At 37.6% G+C, this 22,633-nt stretch overlaps 1 protein-coding gene across 2 annotated transcripts in view; it reads right to left on the reverse strand.

The window, feature by feature from the left end:
* LOC117297521 (leukemia inhibitory factor receptor-like) overlaps positions 1-22,633 on the reverse strand; it is a 59,148-nt gene that overhangs the window by 16,871 nt on the left and 19,644 nt on the right. For both annotated transcript variants that reach the window (XM_033780608.1, XM_033780607.1), the window contains one exon: positions 8,527-8,693. The gene's annotated coding sequence lies outside the window, so the exon portion shown is untranslated. The remainder of the gene's footprint in view (positions 1-8,526; positions 8,694-22,633) is intronic.

Genomic DNA, 22,633 nt, shown 5'->3' on the forward strand with positions numbered 1-22,633 from the left:
TTTCTCTAACAAAGTCGATTACCAACTGAGTCACAATTTTCACAGATTTTTTTATTCTATGCATATAATGTTGGGCTATACTAAGTGAGAATACTGGCATTTAACAATTACCAAAGGTGTCCAGTGTCTTTAAGAGAAGTACCAAATTTTATGTTCAGGTCATGTGGAAATCACCTGCCAATGATTAGTGTTGTTAATAAATAAATAAAAACCTTAAAGTAAATTATTGTTGGAATCCGACAAAGTCCACCAGCCGTGAACAAACAATTTTGCATTTTACATGTATTTTGTGCATTGTCTGTGGCGATAACGTGAAAGTGTTTGTATGTTCTTTATTTGACACTGCATCAATTGTGCAGAGATTTTTTTTTTCCCCCACTAAAATTTCTGCGAAAAACCGGGCCATGCAATTTTTAATGGAATCAACAAAAGAATTTCCAGACAGGCATGCAATCGCCTATGCAAACAAACCGAAATGTGCAGTAAAATGTTATCTGTAAAAAAATAGTTAATGGCATGGCGTTTCAATTCAACCCTAGCGGAAGCCTTTCTCAAAGGCCGAACTCTTAAGCCTACGAGAAAGACAATTAAACAATGTTTTGCACTTAAACCATAGGTACTTATGGTTGATAGGCAGTTTGCAACATCTAATATATATTTTGTATAATTAATTATAACCCCTCCCTGAGTAATCAGAAAACACCACACAGTAGAAAAAAATTAGGCACTGTGGTCGATTTAAAAAAAATAAAAATAGTCCTAACTTAGCCTAAGAAGATATTAAAAACTCAAGGCTCGTCCTAAGTTGGGACATTACTCAACTTAAACAAGCAAGTCAGGACTAGCTAATTCTAGATAAGACTAGTCTTAACTCTTTGTGAAATCCACCAAAGGATTTAAGAGCACGAAGTTAATTTCAGAAAGATAGTCCTATAGGAGTTAATAAAAACTTAAAGCTAGTCCAATAACTTAGTATAAATCATACTAACTCGAGATTAGACTAGTCTTAAATCTTTGTGAAAACCACCGCAGGTCCTGCAAACCTAAAGAGGAACTATACATGCTAAATAGTTGGCCTATAATAATATTAAAGGCAGTGGACACTACTGGTAATTAGTCAAAATAATTATAAGCATAAAACCTTACTTGGTGACGAGTAATGGGGAGAGGTTGATAATATACAACATTGTGAGAAACGGCTCCCTCTGAAGTAATGTAGTTTTCGAGAAAGAAGTAATTTTCCACGAATTTGATTTTGAGACCTCAGATTTAGAATTTGAGGTCTCAAAATCAAGCATCTGAAAGCACACAACTTCGTGTGACAAGGGTGTTTTTTTCTTTCATTATTATCTCGCAACTTCGACGACCGATTGAGCTCAAATTTTAACAGGTTTGTTATTTTATGCATATATTGACACACACCAACTGTGAAGGCTAGTCTTTGACAATTACCAATAGTGTCCATTGCTTTAATACAGTATTTACATAGCGCCAACATTAGTTTAGTTTATTACCTTTATTGCAAAAACATCAAAGTACATGTACATTGTGGTGCAAAAGGGAACCCTGAACAGGCACCAGGCCCACAAAATGGGGACCCTTGATCACACATTAGAACAAAACAAACAGACAGAGACAACAGCAACAATACACAAAACATCTGTGGAAACATTGAACTAAGTACATTGAACGTAGTAAACAAAAAGGTGACAAAATCACTATAGCGCCTTGAGTAAATTATTTGGTAGATATAATAATAATAATAATAATAATAATTAATAATGACGTATTTATAACGCGCCTTTTGCCAAAGGATACAAAGCGCCAGGTATTATTACTGCAAGGAGTGGTACGAAGTTTGAGATTATAAGACCTAATCCTTAAGCACCATGTAATGGTTTACAAGGTGCTGTGGCGCAATATGCTGTTAATCCAGCCAGGAGCACCGGGGCGAACCCCTTCTCTTTACGATAAGTGCACTGGGTTCTTTTACATGCGTTTACACAACACATGGGACCAACAACTTTACGTCCCATCCGAAGGACGAAGCAATGGTTAAGTGTCTTGCTTAAGGACACAAGTGTCATGGCTGGGGATTCGAACCCACACTCTGCCGATCAGAAACACCAGAGTTTGAATTCAGTGCTCTTAACCGCTCGGCCGCGACACTTCCACGAAGATATGATTCACCTCCACTTCCAAGATATGTGCGCTATATAACACTTTGATATCATTATTATTATTATTATAAAAATGTACAATTTATTTCAACAGGCAAATAAAAAAAAAATCTCTAATGAAAACCAAGCTCTAAGGGGCCATTCAGAATAGTAAATGATAAAAATGTCGATTTGTTTTTTTGGAAAATTGTTTTGACTCTACATTACCAATCCACCCCAAATTTTAGTACCAAATGGCTGCATAATATTTCAACATCAAAGGTCTCCAACATCAGTAGTTTTCAATGGCCTTTCCTGGCTCACAAACAACTTTTACTTTGAAGTTTATTCATGAATGAAATCGCTAATTCCTGGCCAGCTTGATATTTTGTCTTCTTCTTTTTTTTTTATTACTAAAAAACAAATTACAATTGAAGTTATACTTTTTGACCCCCACCACTCACAATTTTGAATAAGAATTTTGTTTAAAACATCGACTAGTCTAAATGGCCCTAAAGCGAACTACACACAAATTAGAAAACCAGCAAAGGACGGGTTCAAATCCCACCCAACTAAAATGCCTGTGAATTTTTGTTCATAGCACATGAGAAAGTACCGAGTATACAGTGCTAACACACATCGATGTAAGGGTAAAACCAAAATAAATCTAGTCTTTATCCCCGATGCAAACTTAACATCTAAATTAGAAAATAGTTACACATTAAAAAGTACCATTACAAACCTACCTTTCAGAGCTGACTATATTTTTCCCCGTAACAAACACTCTGATCATTGCTACACAAATGAGAACCTCAACAATTTTTGTTGTTGTAACAACCAATTTATCCTCCCAGCTCGTTCGTAGTTTTGATTGGCACAAAATTTCCATTACAAACTTTGATGGATCACTCCGAACAGTGACTTCGATGACAAAACCTCAACAGGTTTTATCTTTTTTTTTTAATGAATGTCATCCAAATTGGTACATATGAGAAGTAATTTCAAACAATAAAGCTGCAGGCAATTCTGGAAATGAACTGATCCATCATTGATGACTGACGCCTAAAAGAACATGTACATGATGCCATTGAAAAAAAAAAAAAACATATAAAAAAAACCTTGTTAGCTATTTTTAAGCGAGAGCACCTGCTTCAGCAACCATTTGTTCAACTGTGGCAGTGGTCCTTTTCAATTGTGGGCACTCATGCTTGTCATTATGGAAATTTTCACAGAGATAACAGAATGACTTTTCATTGAAAAGAAAAAAGGTTAGTTGCACTCTGGAGTATCCAATACAGACAGGGATTGTGTGTCGTTCTAAACTAATTAAAATGCACCTTGAACACACTCTCATCTCTTTGGGTTTCATGTGATGGATAATTATCTAAAGCTTGCCTGTAAGATCACGTACAATAAATCAACTGTTTCCTTGTTGTCTTCCGGAGCCCTAATGAACTTCATACATGTTCATTGTGAGAACAAGTCTTTTTTAGTAGACTTCAAAGAATTGGAATGATGAAGTCTTCAGGTGGACAGGAATAACTCCTGTTACGTGTATCTTCCCTTGTCGAGCGGAAATGTAAGAGGAAACTTTGTAATAATGACAGATATCATCTGTGTCTAAGTTGTCTTTTCTTTCCTTTTTCTTGTTCTAGTGGTATTACCTGATTGCTAGATTCAATATGACCAGGTGGATTTCACAAAGAGTTAAGACTAGTCTTATCTCGAGCCGTCCTAACTTAGAACTAGGCTGACATTTTGTATATCTCCTAGGACTAGTCCTCAGTTAAGACTCAGTCCTAACTCTTTGTGAAATTGACCCTAGGCCTGTATGCCTTGTTTTTTAAAGGGCAACAGCACCAAGGCTTTTTCTCCCTGGTAAAAGGCACCCTATGAGGAAATAGTCAATATCTACTGGAGAATTTTAAGGACACCAAGGCAATGATCAGGGGGCATGGAAGCAATCACATTTGTTGCCTCCATGAAGTATCATCAGGCCCATTCGACCATGTGGGTGTGTGTGTGTGTGTGTGTTAGTTCATAATTTTAGATATTTTTGTTGATTGTTATAGTTTTTAAATAACTTTTGTTCTTCCGGGAACCAGCTGCACAGAGAGGAGAGTCTCTTGTTTGTCTCAGGCTATCCACTGGCTCACTTCTTTGTTGCAAAGCCATGGTTAAAGGGACACGTTGCCATGCACCGAGCAAGTTGGTCTTTGAATAGCGTTTAAAAACTGTTTGTTATAAAAATGCATATTGTTGGAAAGATATTTTAAGTAGAACATAATGATCCACACAAAAAATTCCTCAAAAATTGCACGGTTTTACTAATACATCGTGAACTAACACGTCACGCCATTTACTGTGGAGTCAAGTTTTTGACTCCATAAAATGGCCACCCGTGTTAGTTCGCGAAGTAAAAGGAAAACCATGCGCTTTCGAGGCATTTTTGTGCGGATCATTATATTCTACTTTTAAAACATCTTTCTAACCATTATGCCTTTTATAACACACGGTTTCAAATGCTTTTCATGGACCAACTTGACTGATGCAAGGCAGCGTGTCCCTTTAAGAACTCGTCCCTTGTAGCAGAACATACATGCATAAAATTACCAAATAGTGCTTGACTATCCACAAAACCAGAATCAAAATAATAAAAACAAATGACCCAGTTTAACACATGTTAATGATTTGTATTTGAACAAGCACTAAGACATGTAAGAGAAGATTGATTTAATTTGTCCTAATATGGGTATTTTAAAGTAAACATCATTATGTCATTACTCAGTAGAATTGAAAGGTAATTTACATCAGACCCAAAGTCAACATTTCAACACATTGTTTGTATTTGAAGATAAGTCACAGTGAGGTATTATTCTTCAAAATAATTTTGTTTAATTAAAAAACACAAGAGCGCCAGACTTGTCTGGTCAAAAGTTTACTGGCCGAACACCAAAGCTACCTGGCCTTGGGCCAGCCTTTGGTCCAGGTGTTAAGTTCAAACCCTGTCAAGGCTGTTTACATCTACTTAGTAAACAATCTACAGTCCAAGGCCCAATTTCATAGAGCTGCTTAGCACAAAAATTTGCTTAGCTTCCTTGATAAAAACAGGATTACCAACCAAATTTCCATTTGTTGCATATTGCTAGTTACAGGTATTCAGCTGTTGTTTGCTTATCCTGAAAATCACGCAGAAATTTGGTTGGTAATCCTGTTTTTATCTAGGCAAAAATTTCATGCTAAGCAAATTTTTGTGCTTCGCAGCTCTATGAAAGTGGACCTAGGCCCACATCTCATTGGGTCCCCGGCCCCCAGGTCAATGTTGGCTCTCATTGCGCGGTATGCGCTCTAGTGTCCAGCAGGGGGAGTTCAAGGGGAGGGGACTTGTTTATTGTCTTGTAATGCATGTAAAAGAACGCAGTGCACTTTTTGTGAAGAGAAGGGGCTTGCTCCGGTGTTTCTGGTCTGATCGACTTAAAGATCGACTTGCCATAAAGAACTAGGTCTCATACTTAAATAGCACCTTGTAAACCATTACATTGTGCTACATATAAAGGACTAGGTAACATACTTCAATAGCACCTTTAAACCATTACATGGTGCCATAAAGGACTAGGTCTCATACTTAAATAGCACCTTGTAAACCATTACATTGTGCTACATATAAAGGACTAGGTAACATACTTCAATAGCACCTTTAAACCATTACATGGTGCCATAAAGAACTAGGTCTCATACTTAAATAGCACCTTGTAAACCATTACATTGTGCTACATATAAAGGACTAGGTAACATACTTCAATAGCACCTTTACACCATTACATGGTGCCATAAAAGACTAGGTCTCATACTTAAATAGCACCTAGTAAACCATTACATTGTGCTACATATAAAGGACTAGGTAACATACTTCAATAGCACCTTTACACCATTACATGGTGCCATAAAGGACTAGGTCTCATACTTAAATAGCACCTTGTAAACCATTACATTGTGCTACATATAAAGGACTAGGTAACATACTTCAATAGCACCTTTACACCATTACATGGTGCCATAAAAGACTAGGTCTCATACTTAAATAGCACCTAGTAAACCATTACATGATGCTAAAAAAGGAACAGGTCTCATACTTCAACACGAAGCTCCACACATACCTCGCAGTACATAATACTGAGTGCTTTGATACATCCGTAGTGGTGTGATAAAGCACTATATAAGAACTGAGTACTGTACGAACCAAGTGTTATTTTTGCCCGGATTGTAGCGGCCCATTATACACCACTCATGATGCATTGTCGCTACAAGTGGATGTTAAAACAACAATGACAAAACACAACTTTGCTTCAATTTCTATAGACACGCATTTTCAACTCAAAATAAAAAGCAACAGCAACGTTGTGGGCTCTTCAAGTATGACAATAATCAGACAGATAACAGACAGGAATGTTTATCTGGAGGGATACAATCAGTGAGCTTTCAGATTAACTTAATTTGTTTTATTTATTTACAGATAGCAATCCTGTCATCTGTATGTTAAAAGATCTGCTCTAAACAATAAAATTAATGGGTGTTGCAAACTACTTATCGACCGACGGACCTGATGATATAAACGCAATTGCTGGTAATGGCTTCACACTTCCACCCTTACCGAAAATGTTTGTCCCTAGCGGAGATTTTCTCGAAGGTAGAAAGCCCTAGAGAGAGTCTCTGCTTAGGTCGAAACATGACACGATTCCACTCTTTGGTTAAAGGCACTGGACACTATTGGTATAAAGTGAGCATAAAAATGTCTTTGGTAACGATCAATGGAGAGCTGTTGATAGCATAAAACATTGTGAGAAACGGCTCCCTCTGAAGTAACATAGTTTTTAAGAAAGAAGTAATTTCTCACTCAAATAATAAACGACTTCAGCTGAAGCCTTTTATCAGGGTGTTTTTTTCTGTCACTATTCTCACACAACTGCGATGAGCCATTGAGTCAAAATTTTCACAGATGTGTTATTTTATGCTTACATGAATGTTGGGATACACCAAGTGAGAAAATCCTTGACAGTTATCAAAGGTGTCTAGTGCCTTTAAACAAGAAAAAAACTCATAATAAAGTCCTTGAAGATTATGATCGTTCATGACGATCATGCCATCTTTTTATCCCTCCACATCCAGGGAGACAAACAAGTCGAAGGGAACGCTAAGCAAATACATCTTTTATTCCAATCCACCGGGCAGTGAGGATGTCGTGAATTCTTTTCACTGTACAAGTTGCACCAAAATGGTTTTATGGCAATGTTTACCCTTGCACTCAGTTTCAAAACGAAAGAACTTTACACTTGTTTTTTTTTTTTTTTTTTTTACATTATGGTGGGTCCAGGGCCCAATTTAATGGCTCTGCGTACCTTTAGCAAAGAAGCGGCGCTTATGGAAGCAGGGAATTCAGCGCTTATTTCACGGGTAAGCAGGGAATTTTTGCTTGTCCATGATCTTCACACTCTCCTTGCGTGAAGCACTCATAGGCAATTCAGCACACTTGCGATGTCTCTACACTCCCAGTGTAAGTGGAGTGCCAACGACACGCAGAGCAATGTAGGGCAGGCGGTGTGATAATGCATTTCAAATTCTTCATGAGTAAGCATGACTCCCCATATTATACAAAAACTCATTTTCCTCCACAATCTCCATGCAGGAAGTCTAGGTTCTTTCGTTTGAAACTGTATGTAAAGCCTGCAGAATCGTGCAACTTAGAGGGCGCCATGAGCAGTTGAAGTCTGCCGACGATTTCACAAAACTCTTCCTAACTTAAGACTTTTCTTAGGACTTGGGACGAGTCCCAACCCTGCACTGTAGCATGCAGACCTTAAGATTAATCCTAAGTTAGGACGAGTTACTCGTCCTAACTCGAGATAAGACGAGTCCTAACTCTTTGTGAAATCGACGGCTGTGGCGAGCACCATGTGAATGGGCCCAGTGTCACACACATGGAACATATCCAATAGACTCACTCATGGCCTGTGTCCTACATGTAGCTCGTTGAGTATACAAACAAAAAGCTGGTGTGTGAATTGATTTTCATTTACTTGATGCACATGTTGATTAATTTTGGTTTTACCCCTATACACCGATGTGTGTTAGCACTGTATACCTAGTGCTTTCCCGAGCTCTGATGACAGTAATCACAGGCTTATTACAGCCGTGGGATTCAAACCCACGACCTCGTTGTGATAAATAACACATTTAAACCAATCCTATAGATCCTTAAACTCGTAATAAATTTCTACAAAAAATCTCAAGCAGTATAACCATCATGACCACGGTGATTATCTTTTAAAGTGATGAGAACTTATTAAAATTCTCTAAAAAGTAAATTTACCTGGAAAAATTACGCCGACTTCTGTCAAGGGTTGAGTTAGGATTCGATCGACAGAAGCTCAGGTTTTACCGAGGGGAGTTCACAGATTATCCTTCCTAGCCTGGCTGGGTGTGAGGATGTTATTGCCAAACAGTGACACACTTCCATTACGCAGATGAGAACATAGTCTGCAAGAGACAAAGAAAGAGAACATTTGTTTAAAGGCAGTGGACACTATTGGTAATTACTCAAAATAATTATAAGCATAAAACCTTACTTGGTAACGAGTAATGGGGAGAGGTTGATAAAATATAACATTGTCAGAAACGACTCCCTCTGAAGTAATAAAGTTTTTGAGAAAGAAGTAATCTTCCACAATTTGATTTTGAGACCTCAAAAATGAGATTTTGAGGTCTCGTGTGACAAGGGTGTTTTTTTCTTTCATTATTATCTCGCAACTTCGACAACCAATTCAGCTCAAATTTTCACAGGTTTGATATTTTATGCATATGTTGAGATACACCAAGTGAGAAGACTGGTCTTTGACAATTACGAATAGTGTCCAGTGTCTTTAATACCTCGTTTACACAGTCCTGCAACCTTACGAAGACCATATGCCAATCACCAATCACCCCGATCTCAAGAAGGTATCGTGTCAAAATCCAGCAATCTGGCAAATCAAAGACTACATTGAGACTGTACTGCTTCTACGTCAAATTCATTGCTGACTGGCTGCCACTCTGAGTACAACTAGACCAACACAGACAAGTGTGTTTTTCTACATCGAAATAGTTTCCGATGGTGCTTCGTTTTTATCTCACCATGATGCTCACTCAAAATATTAAAAGGTTTCTTTTTCAGGCATCTTCAAGCACACAAATTTGTGCAACATTATTCTCTGGCAACTCTGATGACCAATTAAATCTAAATTACCAAATGTTTCCAGTTCCTTAAAAATATATAAATTTTAAAATCTTTGTTATCGATCTCATTGGGGCCTTGGGTTTATGTCCAACTACCAGGAGTTGGAATAATTCATCCATTACTTTCTTCATGCTTTCTTGAATACATATAACAATCTTGGCTTGTCCACTTCAATGCATCTGAAGTAGTTGTTGCTACTGGGCTCAATGCAGTTTTTAATGTAATTAGTTAGTCTTTATTAAGGGTACTTGACGCTATTGGTAATTACTCCATTCCTTGGTAATGAGCAATGGACAGCTGTTGATAGTATATAAAACACTGTGAGAAACAGCTCACCAAGTAAGTTTTTATACTCACAATTATTTTTAGTAATTACCAATAGTGTCCAGTGCCTATAAAACTAACATAGTTTTAGCCGTGATGAAGGTGAGAAGCTTAATGGCACTGGCATGACCATAGTGAGGTTTTAGTTGGCTGTTTAAGACCAATCACTATTCTTTCCCTTTTGTTAAAAAGTGTTATAATGTTGCAAAATCTGTAAACTTTTCTGTGAATTTTAAATTCCTGTCACGTCCGCAGACTTTGTTTCGTGAAGGGTCAAATTGCATGTGATGCTCAACAAATTGTGTGTACGTGCAGGCACATACTATGTTACATTAAGCGACAGTACCTATTGATTGTTTTACACCTAAATTCCACGAAAATTTTAGCTCAATGAAATCGAGTCCCATACTGCACGCAACATCCCAGCCCTTTTGTCTCCTTGCTTGCACGCCCCAGCGACTTTTACAACCATCCATTCTCTTGAACACAGTTTAATGTCACCCCAGAGATACATTGATTAAATTGGGGAAAAAGTACATGACCACATCATTGCGCAATGTTGATTAATATAATTGTACCATAAAGAATGGCTGCTAGCCAGTTGATGGAGATTAACAACTTCACTTCAGGAATAAACTCTTTCTGCCATTTTTTTTTTGGGGGGGAAACTAAAACTTCTGTTTAAAAAGAAATTCATAATAAAAAAAGGCATTTCTCACCGAACAAAATGTATCTTGCTTATAAGCAAAGACAAATAAATTTGTCTTGCCTTGATACATAAGAGATGAAGAGGTCGTCCAGCAAAATCTTGGATGAACAAAATTATTAAGAATTGGACTGGAAAGCAGCAGATCGTGATGGTTGGCGTAGATCTGGGCCCAATTTCATGGCTCTGCTTACCGTAAGCACAGAATCGCGCTTACGGAAGCAGGGAATTCTGTGCTTATGGCAAGCATATTTCATGGGTTAGCGGCGAATTTTGGCTTCTGTCATGCATACTCCACGTTACAAGGCATTCTACGCTTACAAGGCTAGCAGAGAAATTCGGCGCTTGCACGTCAAGCGGGGAATCGTGATCGTAAGCGCAGAAATTTTGGCTTCTGCCGTGCATACTCCACGTTACAAGGCATTCTACGCTTACAAGGCTAGCAGAGAAATTCGGCGCTTGCACGTCAAGCGGGGAATCGTGATCGTAAGCGCAGACATTTTGGCTTCTGCCGTGCATACTCCACGTTACAAGGCATTCTACGCTTACAAGGCTAGCACAGAAATTCGGCGCTTGCACGTCAAGCGGGGAATCGTGATCGTAAGCGCAGAAATTTGCGCCACCGGACTGAGAGAGAGAGAGACACATCCTTAAAGACAGTGGACACTATTGGTAATTGTCAAAGACCAGTCTTCTCACTTGGTGTTTCTCAACATATGCATAAAATAACAAACCTGTGAAAATTTGAGCTCAATCGGTTGTAGAAGTTGCGAGATAACAATGAAAGAAAAAAACACCATTGTCACACAAAGTTGTGTGCTTTCTGATTTCGAGACCTCAAGTTCTAAACTTGAGGTCTCGAAATCAAATTCGTGGAAAATTACTTCGTTCTCGGAAACTACTTCATTTCAGAGGGAGCTGTTTCTCACAATGTTTTATACTATCAACCTCTCCCCATTACTGGTAATCAAGAAAGGTTTTGTGATGATAATTATTTTGAGTAATTACCAATAGTGTCCACTGCCTTTAAGTCAATAGTATTTCTTGAGTGATAATTCTCAGCCTCTCTCCTGATTACTCGTTTATTATTATGGGTCATACATGTACGATTGATGACACCTCTCGAGTAAACAAACAAAATTGTACAGTGCATGTACGATAATGGAATACCTAAAATAGATCAAACATGTATGACCTTGCCACTGAAAGAGTTCAAAAACTTAAACTATGCCTATATGCCGTGGACAATTTTCGAAACTTTTGTCAAAATTTGTTTCGTTGAAAATAATCATAATCAAATAGTCATTTACAATGACACAAGTAAAGACAACAAATATTCTCTGTAGACTGTTTTTTTGTTTCTCTAAAGAGTGACAACTCAACTTGATGCTTTTGTTACGGATGGTGATGATGATGGCGTATGCAATCTATATTTCATAAGCCAGTTAATGTTTATAGGTTCCCAGTCCGATGATTGACTTGGCTAAGTGCATACCACTGTTAAAGGCACTGGACACCTTTGGTAATTGTCAAAGACCAGTATTTCTCACTTGGTAAACCAACATATGCATCAAATAACAAATCTGTAAAATTGCTGACTCAATTTGTCATCGCAGTTGCTAGAGCGTAATGAGAGGAAAAAACACCTTTGTTGCACAAATTTATCTGCTTTATTCAGATGCCTAAAAAAGGCTTCAGGCCTGAAGGCTTTAAATTGAGTAACAAATTACTTCTTTCTCAAAAACTACGCTACTTCAGAGGGAGCCGTTTCTCACAATGTTTTATACTATAAACAGCTCTCCATTGCTTGTTACCAAGTAAGTTTTTATGCTAATAATTATTTTGAGTAGTTACCAATAGTGTCCAGTGCCAAGAAGAAAGAGTGGGTGTGGTCGGCATCAATGGTTGTAGGATGTTAGAATGAATTGACTCTTTAATCATACAACAATCCTACAATTTTTATTTAGGTCATGTATTGTATCATGCGACCTTTTTAATCAACTTTTTGAGAGTATAACTCATACAAGCAAAGAGCAAATTGAAAAGAAAAAAAAAATTGAAAGCGATAAAAATTGTAAACATTAGGATTCCTAGAAACTCTTAAATTCAAGGTCATGGTCATTTATTGTGATAAACGGGGCCATGTGGTTGCAGACAAAAGCACTTAATCAAAAAACTTGTTCTCATCGTTTTCGTTGCATTCGTCCTGGTGCTATGGAAAGTATACAGTGCAATTTTCTTGATAATTTTTGCACCGATGGGGGACAACCAAGAGGAAACTTTTTCCTTAAGCATGCCAAGAGCACTTTTGTGGATACCGGCGCTGTAGAAGATTAATTATTCTTATTATTAGGGAGGTTTAGCTGCACGTTCCGCGAGCAACTTGAATGTGATTGTCAGAAAATTGTGTCGCTAAATCTCACGTTTTTAGCATTTGAGAAGCTACAATTTTTCACGTCAGGTACGTACATACGCGCAGCCGTCATACGTGAGCATGCAATAGCCCAAGGTTTAGCTGCACGTTCCGCGAACAACTTGAATGTAATTGTCAGAAAATTGTGTCGCTAATTTAACGTTTTTAGCATTTGAGAAGTTACTATTTTTCACGCCAGGTACGTACGTACGCACAGATGTCACACATGAGCATGCAATAAGCCCAAAGTGGCGACGTCACCTAGAAACGACACAATTTTTTTACTTTCACGTTCATGTGTTTGCTCGCATAACGTGCAGCTAAACCTCGCTATTATTATCACTTCTTAACATGTAGTTTTCTGATCAACAAAATGTTGTATTTGTTTGATACCTTTTGTAGATAATGTTTTTGGCCATGAAATCAACACATACTCACTGTGAACGAAGATGTATGTAATATAAATTATTGCTATAAATTTCAGCCTCATAAGTCGTCTAGTCATTTGAGAGAAAAATATAAATCATTGAGCAATGTTTTCAGGAGAGTCGTGTAAATACGTTGTACTGTATGCTTAAATAATTGTTTGACTCATTTCTCAAAAAACTATCAGCACCTCAGCAAATAACATTTCAAGGGAAGCTTTCTACCATCTTCAAACAGTATAAGGGTATGTTCAGACATCGTACTAAGTTAGACCCGAACCGGTTTAACTTTGACGAGCAGCAGGGGGTGATCGTAAAAATAAAACCCCTTTGCGTTCAGACAGCACTGAGTTAAACCCGATCCGGTTTATCTTTGGTTTTAAGAGGTCAAAGAAAACGCGAACCCGTTACTCTAACATCCTGTTTATTGTCCTGTTCATTGGTCACCGTGTGCTTACGTAATGATTACGGAGGTCAATGGGTCGCCTGTTGTGAGTTAAACCGGATGTGGTCTTTTTTATTCTGTCCACACACAGTGTTAAAAGATAAACCCGAAGCGGTCTAAAGATAAACCCCCTCCCTGGACGGTTTATCTTTTGTGGGTTGAACTCAATTCGGACTAACTTTAGATCCGTTCAGACACACTGAGTTGAACTCGATCGAGTTGAACCATGAGTTAAACCAACTTTAGTACCGTGTCTGAACGCACCCTAAGTTTAATGTAAATATGTGGACATGTGTCCTACAAAAAGTACCCAAACCTTTTGACACGCCTTGAACTAATGCTGGTATCAGCCTTGAATGTGTGGATTAACTGTGCAATGTATTTTTAGAACAAGTGCCATGAGCACTTTTGTGGATGCTTTGTTGTTTATGTACCAGTGCGAAACATGATTATTATTATTATTATTATTATTTTATTCGCCATAACAGTACAAAACAAAATACATTGACAACATTATACCCCAAGATGGGCAAGGGACAACAAAAGCAAATACATACTATGATCCGTAGATCTGTTGCCCCACACCTGGGGTACACAATAAAATTAATATAGATTTAACATAATATAGTACACAAAGCATTAATAAAAGCAGAAAATTAAAAATCAATAGAAAATGCTAAATATATATTAAGAATAAAAAATAAATTAAATTAAAAATAAATAAATAAGTAAAAATAACAGATGGGGTAAGGATAAACAATAAAGGGAAATAAATAAATAAATAAAACCTAAACTTGTAGATAAATTATAACGACTTAAAATATTGCACAAGTGATAGGGCTAAAGCTACTATTCAGTAGATTCATGAGGTTGACAGACAGAAAATCTAAGTGATTTGAGAAAGCTGTGGAAGGGCAAGAGCAGTAGTGAATTACGAATGTTTTCTGGCAAACTAGACCAAAGTCTGGGAAAAAGATGAGGAGCAGATAAGTGCAGAGCATCGGTTCTAGCATACAGGTGTTTGAAGGTGAGAACATTAGGATATCTATGGTTGACAGAAATGATGTCTGCCACATCGCAGTGAATAAGGTTAAACTTACACTTAATGATAAAATACATAAAAACAGAAAAATTACGACGAATTGACAGAGACGACCAGTTGAGGGACTTAAGTCTATCGGGGTAGGACATCTCACCCATCCTCTGCCCAAGAATAAACCGAGTAGCACGTTTTTGTACCCGTTCGAGGGCCTGAGTCTGGAGAGATGTATGAGGGAGCCAAGCTGGCATGCCATATTCTAAAATTGGGAGAACTAGGGATTTATAAAGACAGAACTTAGCTGAAACAGAAGAATTGAAAGCAATGGTCTTAATGAGGCCCAATGTTCTATTGGCACTTGAAACAACATTTTTTACATGGTTATTCCAAGAAAGCTGAGCATTCAGAGTGACTCCAGGGTATTTGACAGAAGATGGGAGTTGCACAGGAAAACCTGAAAGAGTGTAAACAGGGGGGTCGAGAGAGTGTTTATGGGAAATATGCATGATTTTGGACTTTGTAGGGTTGAACGTCATACCATTGGAAACACTCCAAGTGCTTAGCTCATCGCGGTCATGCTGGAGGGAACTTACATCTAAACAGGAACGGATTGGACGATAAATTAATACATCATAAGCGAAAAGAACACAGTTAGAACTGAGGTTGTAAGATATACCATTGATGAATAAATTGAATAACAGAGGCCCAAGAACACTTCCTTGAGGAACACCAGAGCTAACTACGGACCATGAGGAGTTCATACCAACAAATGTGACTCTTTGTTGACGATCAACCAGAAAATCTTTTATCCAGCTCCAGAGAGATCCACGGATGTTAAAGTTACTGGCAAGTTTACGAACAAGTATATGGTGGGGCATACGATCAAAGGCTTTGCTCATATCCAAGAAAACTGCATCAATCCTTGGGGGACTACGCTTATCTAAAGTTGTAGCCCATGAATGATACACATTCATAAGTTGGGTGACACAAGATTTGTAAGGAACAAAACCATGCTGCTTATCAGACAATAAACAATTAGAATTTAAATGATCTTTAACAGCATTAGCTAACAGTCTCTCCATGATCTTGCTAACGAGAGAAGTGAGAGCAATAGGCCTATAGTTGCTATGAAGGGAACGGTCACCAGATTTAAACACAGGGGTGATGTTGGCAAGCTTCCAACCACGGGGAAGGCGTCCACAGGCAATGGAATCATTGAAGATTCTACAGAGAACCGGAGAGATTGTAGAAACTGTGTTACGCAAGAATTTAGCGTTGATTCCATCTGGCCCAGGAGCCTTCCCCAGAGGTAAGGAAGATAAGGTACGCTGAATATCATCAACTGAGAAGTTAATACTAGACAGAGCTGGAATGGGAAAATCACATGTGGGAGGGTCTTGACAAACGGGGACATCAGCAGAAAAAACTGAAGCAAAATAAGTATTAAAAGCACAAGCTATTTCATGGGGGTTGACTAGTGTTTGGGCTCCATGTTTAAAAGACAATGGGGTAGGTGATCGTTTTCTACTACGAACAAAGGACCAAAACCGTTTTTTGTTATCCTTAGATGAAAACATGTTATCAACAAAGTGTTTATAAGCCTTGCGGGAGCAATATTTTAGCTGATTACGTACAAGTTTGTAAGTGCTCCAATCAACAAGAGATCCAGAGCACAAATGTTTCAGGTCAGCATCAACCCATGGAGAATTGTTTCTTTTCCTTGTCCGCTTCCTAGAACCAGGAATGGCGTCTTTGACAGCAGCATTAATCAGATCCAAAACACCTTCCCATGAAGAGTTGATGTCATCTTTGTCAAAAACAAGATCCCAGGGTGCATATTGGAGGAGAGCGTTGAGATGAGAGATAGAATCAGGATTGTAAGACAAAAACTGTCTAACAACAGAGGGATGCGGAGGAGAAGTGTTCAGACGAGTGACGAACTGAACGGCAAGGTGATCAATGTACCAGTGCGAAACATGATCAATTGAATACAAACAAAAGGTAGGTTCTCACAGAATCATGTGCCAACAACAAGTTAACTGTGCTACGAGAAACTTACTCCAGCCTATATAACACTTATTCTACTGTAATTAGACAACACCTGTTTTTGGGCAGGAACAACATGTTAACTGTGGAAATTTCTCAAATACAGTTTCTCAAAAGGTTACCAGAAACGTACTCCTATATACCGGTAACTATCAATTCTACTGTAATTGACAATATCTTTTTGGGGGATGGGTGAAAAACAGTTTGGTTTTTTTCAACGAGAATTATGTGTCAACTGTGGAATTTTCTTAGATTTAATTTTTCAATGGGTTACCAGAAACTTACTCCTAAATAACTGTCAATTCTACTGTAATTATACAACATCTTTTTGAGGGGTGGGTGAAAAACAACATATTTTTGCAATGGGCATCAAACAGGGATATGCATGTAAACAAACAAATACATATAAATAAAGTTAAAAGCTACTTCAACAAAGGCTTCATCCAAATATTTTGGTAATAAAATAGTGCAATTTCCCTAAAAATAGTTTGAAGAGCTATTCTTGAGGTTGCTATATACAGGTTGAGGGGTGAAATAGCCCCCACCTTTCCGTCCTTAGTTGTATTAGTGTCTTTAACCATTTGTTCTTGTTGTAACGTAAGAACCTTGCTAGCACCCAACTCATGGTATCAAGTTCAGTATATGTATTTACACGGTAATGAAAAACTTGGAAAAATACATCCCTCACAAAAGATTGAACTTCTTTTCAGCTCAGGATGTTTTGAAACAGAATGCTGTTGCTTTCAAATCCTACTGCTTAGTGACGACAACTTCGCCTTTAAAAAATCGTTTGTTTGGTTGCCGGGCTGAATAATATTCGGATGTGGGTATCATTGTAGCATTCATTATTTTTAGGGTGATTATTTATTTTTTTTATTTTTGAGATGTAAAATCATTCTTTCAATCTACATGGTTTCCAAGGAACACAGATTTAAACTAAACTGTGAAAATTACATATAACTTTTCCTTGTTTAGTATTTTTCCCTTTTTTTTTTATCAGGCCTCGAAATAAGCCACTGCACCGACAGCAATTGCTGTGCTGCCCAGTGCTTTCGCTATGGTGCCCTTTGCAAAGTTCCACTACAAATTTTAATTGTCCTCAAAGAAGTGCCCCCTACCAGAGGCAAATTGCTGTGCCCCTTCAAGAAAACAATTCAATGCCTGTTTAAAAAACTAAAAAAAAATATTCAAGTACAGCTGCAGAAACATTTGATAATATTTTCCTGTGGGAAGCAAAACATAATTACACTAACATGGAAATAGTTCTCAACCATTCATTAAAAAAACCCCACTAAACTTTGAAGTAATTTTCCAGAGTTTCCTACATTCATAAAACAAATTATATTATATCAACTAAAAACAAAAACCTACCTTGGGGGCAACGTAGGGATAGCTCTAGGGATGACTCAATTTCAATAACAAAATTACCAGAACTTTAATTATTGTACCAAGCATCACCACGTGTATAAATAGCTTTGAGAGCACTTTACGATCACTTGCACCAAAGGCAATCTTGTGAATAGGGTAATTTGAATAATGTCTTATACTTTATACCCAGCATGTCTAGTAATGTACACATTGGAAGTAATATGAACTTTAAATTAGTTCTTCAAGTATTTACCAAATTACAACTCAACCTTTGCCCTATCTAACGAAACATGCAAGGTAGAGACAGTTAAAGGCAAGGTTAAATCACTCTTAAAATAAATGGCAATAAAAAAGGGTTTTATAGAGGCACATGTTTCCTTCAGATATATGTTTCTCAGATTTTGTATTCCAACTTAGGATTTTTCTTCCTGTTATTCTAACTGCCCCGGATTTTCAGTGATTATCTCAAAATCGCTACTACGTTTTGAGCTGAAATTTTCAGTTTTTACAGGTTTGTACAACATACACATAGGCCTAAGATTAAAACAATCAAACGTTTCCAAAAACCAAATGTATAATTTTGTTTTTGGGGTATTTAAAAACTTCAACCCTAGCTTTAACCCATCTAATAAAAAAACGCAGGGTAGAAGCTGTTAAAGAAATGAGTTCTAGTCGAATAAAATTCCTTGAATTGGGTAAGGATTTATAGCCCAATCCACATGCCAGCCTCGACCATTCAGAGGTGATTTTGGAACAGAACCACAAACCACAAACCACAAACAAGCTGGGGTCTTTTCGTGTTGTTGATAGTGTTGTTGTGTTGCGATGACAGGGTTGTGGGTTGTTCAGTTTGGAATAATGATCACGGATTTGATAAATATTCCAGGAAGTATTGTTCAAATGTGTTAATAGATCTACAGTCAAAGTCTTGAACATAGTCAAAATTAATCGGGTAAAGGGATGGGGGAAAAAAACCTCACACTTTACCTTAATCTATGGTAGGAACGAAGAATCTATAAACACAATATCAATATTTCTCTAAACAGTAAAATAAATTTAATTTCTTGAAAAGAAAACAAATGCTGCACATTTTAAGAACATGAATTATTCACATAATTATTTCTGACTAAGGACACATTGTAAACATGACCCTTTCCAAATCGCACATCTCGCATGTTCACTAAGAAAACTGACGGAAAAATCAAGGGAACATCACGCCGTTTTGTGCTTGGCATTCGCGCTTGTGAATGTAACTACTGCGCACATCTAAATGTTTACCAACAAAATTGCATTTGTAAGAGAATACATGATTGTAGTTATCATATTTCATGGGTTGGGGGTAATTTCTGATTACGGACACAATAACATAACACTATATGTGTCTTAGTGCATGTGCACTTAGAACACTGCGTGAGGCAGACGCATTTTTGCATCTACCTACTGCACAAATCTACAAGTTTACCAACCCATTGCATCTGTACGAATACATGAACATTTATGAAACATGTATTTCATGGGATAGGGGTAATTATATAGTTGCTTCTTCTTCTTCTTCTTTTTTTACCAGTTCAAGAACGTGACATTTAATTACCCTCAGGTGGATCAACACACAAACCTTGTATGGGATCCCTCTACTTTATGTTTGCTTGCAAAATTCAAGGCTTTGACACTAATTTGATTTGTGTGTGTGTACACTGCACGTCTCTTTATGATAGTTGTGGATCTGTAGTTGCACTGATAATTAGTATGTAGAGATACATATGGGAGTGTCGTGGCCGAGCGGTTAAGAGCACCGAATTCAAACTCTGGTGTTTCTGATCAGCAGAGTGTGGGTTCGATTCCCCAGCCGTGACACTTGTGTCCTTAAGCAAGACACATAACCATTGCTTCGTCCTTCGGATGGGACGTAAAGCCGTTGGTCCCATGTGCTGTGTAAAACGCATGTAAAAGAACCCAGTGCACTTATCGAAAAGAGAAGGGGTTCGCCCCGGTGTTCCTGGCTGGATTGGCAGCATATTGCGCCACAGCACCTTGTAAACCATTACATGGCGCTTAAGGATTAGGTCTTATATCTCAAAAATTCACCCCACTCCTTGCAGTAATAATACCTGGCGCTTTGTATCCTTTGGCAAAAGGCGCGTTATAAATACGGTTATTATTATTATTATTATTATTACATGTAAAAAAAATGTGTGTTCATTCGCTTAATACACAAAATGCAAACATGAGAAAATAGAATTAGCTGAACGCAACCAACCAAAAGGACCTACAGTATTGTTTCAACCCTAGCAGAATCTTTCTCAAAGGATCATGTTGCACTCATATTTTATGTTGCACTCAAACATGATTTGTCTGTTTCCGTTTGTTTGTTTGTTTGTTTGTTTGTTTGTTTGTTTTTAAAATTTATGCAAACTACATCTATAGGTAAATGCACAGGTTGAATGTAATACAGATAAAACAGGCATATTGCATCGTGTTTTTAAACTCTTTTTGATGACTATTTAATTATTTCATTATTATTTTTTTAAACAAAGCAGCCTTATGAATTTTTCCCCCATCATTGAAAGGGACATTCTTCTTTTCAACACCATATCTTATCAACACCAAAAACCTAAGTTCCCTCAACACAGCCAAGTCTACACTGCTAAACATTTTGTCAAGGTTATGCTCCAAACAGTTAATTAACAATATCTTTCATAACATACAACCAAATATGTAGTAAGCTTTCCGATTTTATACACAAATTCTCAAACTCTTGTCCGTTATAATTTTAACAGGCATTAGACTAACATGTACACTGTACCCTCTGGTCAAACTGTATCGAATCTCATCGCATCAACTCTTCAAGAGTTGAGTTTCAAAACCTACCAAAGCGAACTGAGGCTGAATACCATTATTTATAAATCTATGAATCCCTGTTTATTCACCGACTACACACTTACACGTAGTTTGCTTTTTAGTCTTTCTTTAGGTTTGACATCACGTTGCCATGGCAACTTCATGCAAAATACTGATTTACGCCAGGGTCGCTGTTATCCGGTTAAGTTCTGTTTAAATGCTAACTTTAATACCTTGGATAAATTAAGCGGTTGGACTTGACAGTAATATAGATGGAGATAATCTGCCGATACTATCTTTCTTAAAACAACCACTTGAGCAAGATTTTAAAAAATGAGACCAAACTGGGAGACATAGGCCATGTTTGAACTGTACAGGCGATCATAGTACCATGGACTGAAATTTAACCCAATCAACAAGCAAGGCTCCGGTGTGAGGTTGGATTTGAACCGGGGAAAGCTACGGCAGGATTGTCTTAATAATAATTAACTAGATCTTATTTGGGCCAATAAATTTTTTTTTGTCAATCTCAGCTATAGAGATACAACTCAGGGCTGCAATGGCGCTTTAATGGTTTTTCCATACACAATAGACCGTATGCATTGACGTCATCCAGCCGCCATCTAAGAGGTAAAAAGATGACGAAACAATCAACGCGCACAGGTTTGGCCATAAACGGTCGCTTATTAACCTCTAGGTGAGCGCGCCCTACTGGTATGAAATCATGTGCATACCAACATCTACCCTTGCAGGTGCCATTTTATACCCCCTGGGTGAGTTCCAAGCATTTATAGTGAAGTGACTACCAAAATTTGAAGTTGATGATCTAACTCGCTCGGCCATATTGACCCCCACCTCCCATTGTAATTGTCATCAAGTGTATTTTAGGACATCCTTAAAGGAACACGTTACCTTGGATCGGACGAGTTGGTCTATAAAAAGTGTTTGAAACAGTTTGTTATGAAATGCATGTGGTTAGAAAGATGTGTAGAATATAATGATCCACACGGTTTTCCTTTTACGTCGTGAACTAACACGATCGGCCATTTATGGGAGTCAAAAATTTGACTCCCATATATGGCGGACCGTGTTAGTCGACGAGGTAAAACAAAACAAAACGTAATTTTCGAGGCATATTTCTGTAGATCATTGTGTTCTACTTTTACAACATGTTTTTACCCATAAGCATTTTATAACAAACGATTAGAACTTTTTTAAAGACCAACTCGACCAATCCAATCCTTTAACCATACGCTTAGCAACAGTCAAAGCAAAAAGTTCTAGCCACTAATCCGGATACGGCTGTACCTCATTTTCACCATGTCCAAGTCCCACTACTTCAGCTATGGCCATGGTTGTTACTCACAACATTGAAGAAAAATTATTTTTGCAAAAAATGTAATTTCTTCCATGAAAATGCTCCAGGCCAAAACATGTCGCTTTTTCATGGGAGAAATGACCTTTTTTGGGGGGGCAAAATCAAGATAAATTATTTTTCGTATTGTGCGTACACGTCTTGGCTATTTTAAGCGAGGTTCAACGTTTTGACAGTTTCAAACTCACTTAACAAACGCAGTGCTATTTTGGAAAATGTTTACAT

This window comes from Asterias rubens, chromosome 12 (genome assembly GCF_902459465.1).
Source record: "Asterias rubens chromosome 12, eAstRub1.3, whole genome shotgun sequence".
NCBI lineage: Eukaryota > Metazoa > Echinodermata > Asteroidea > Forcipulatida > Asteriidae > Asterias > Asterias rubens.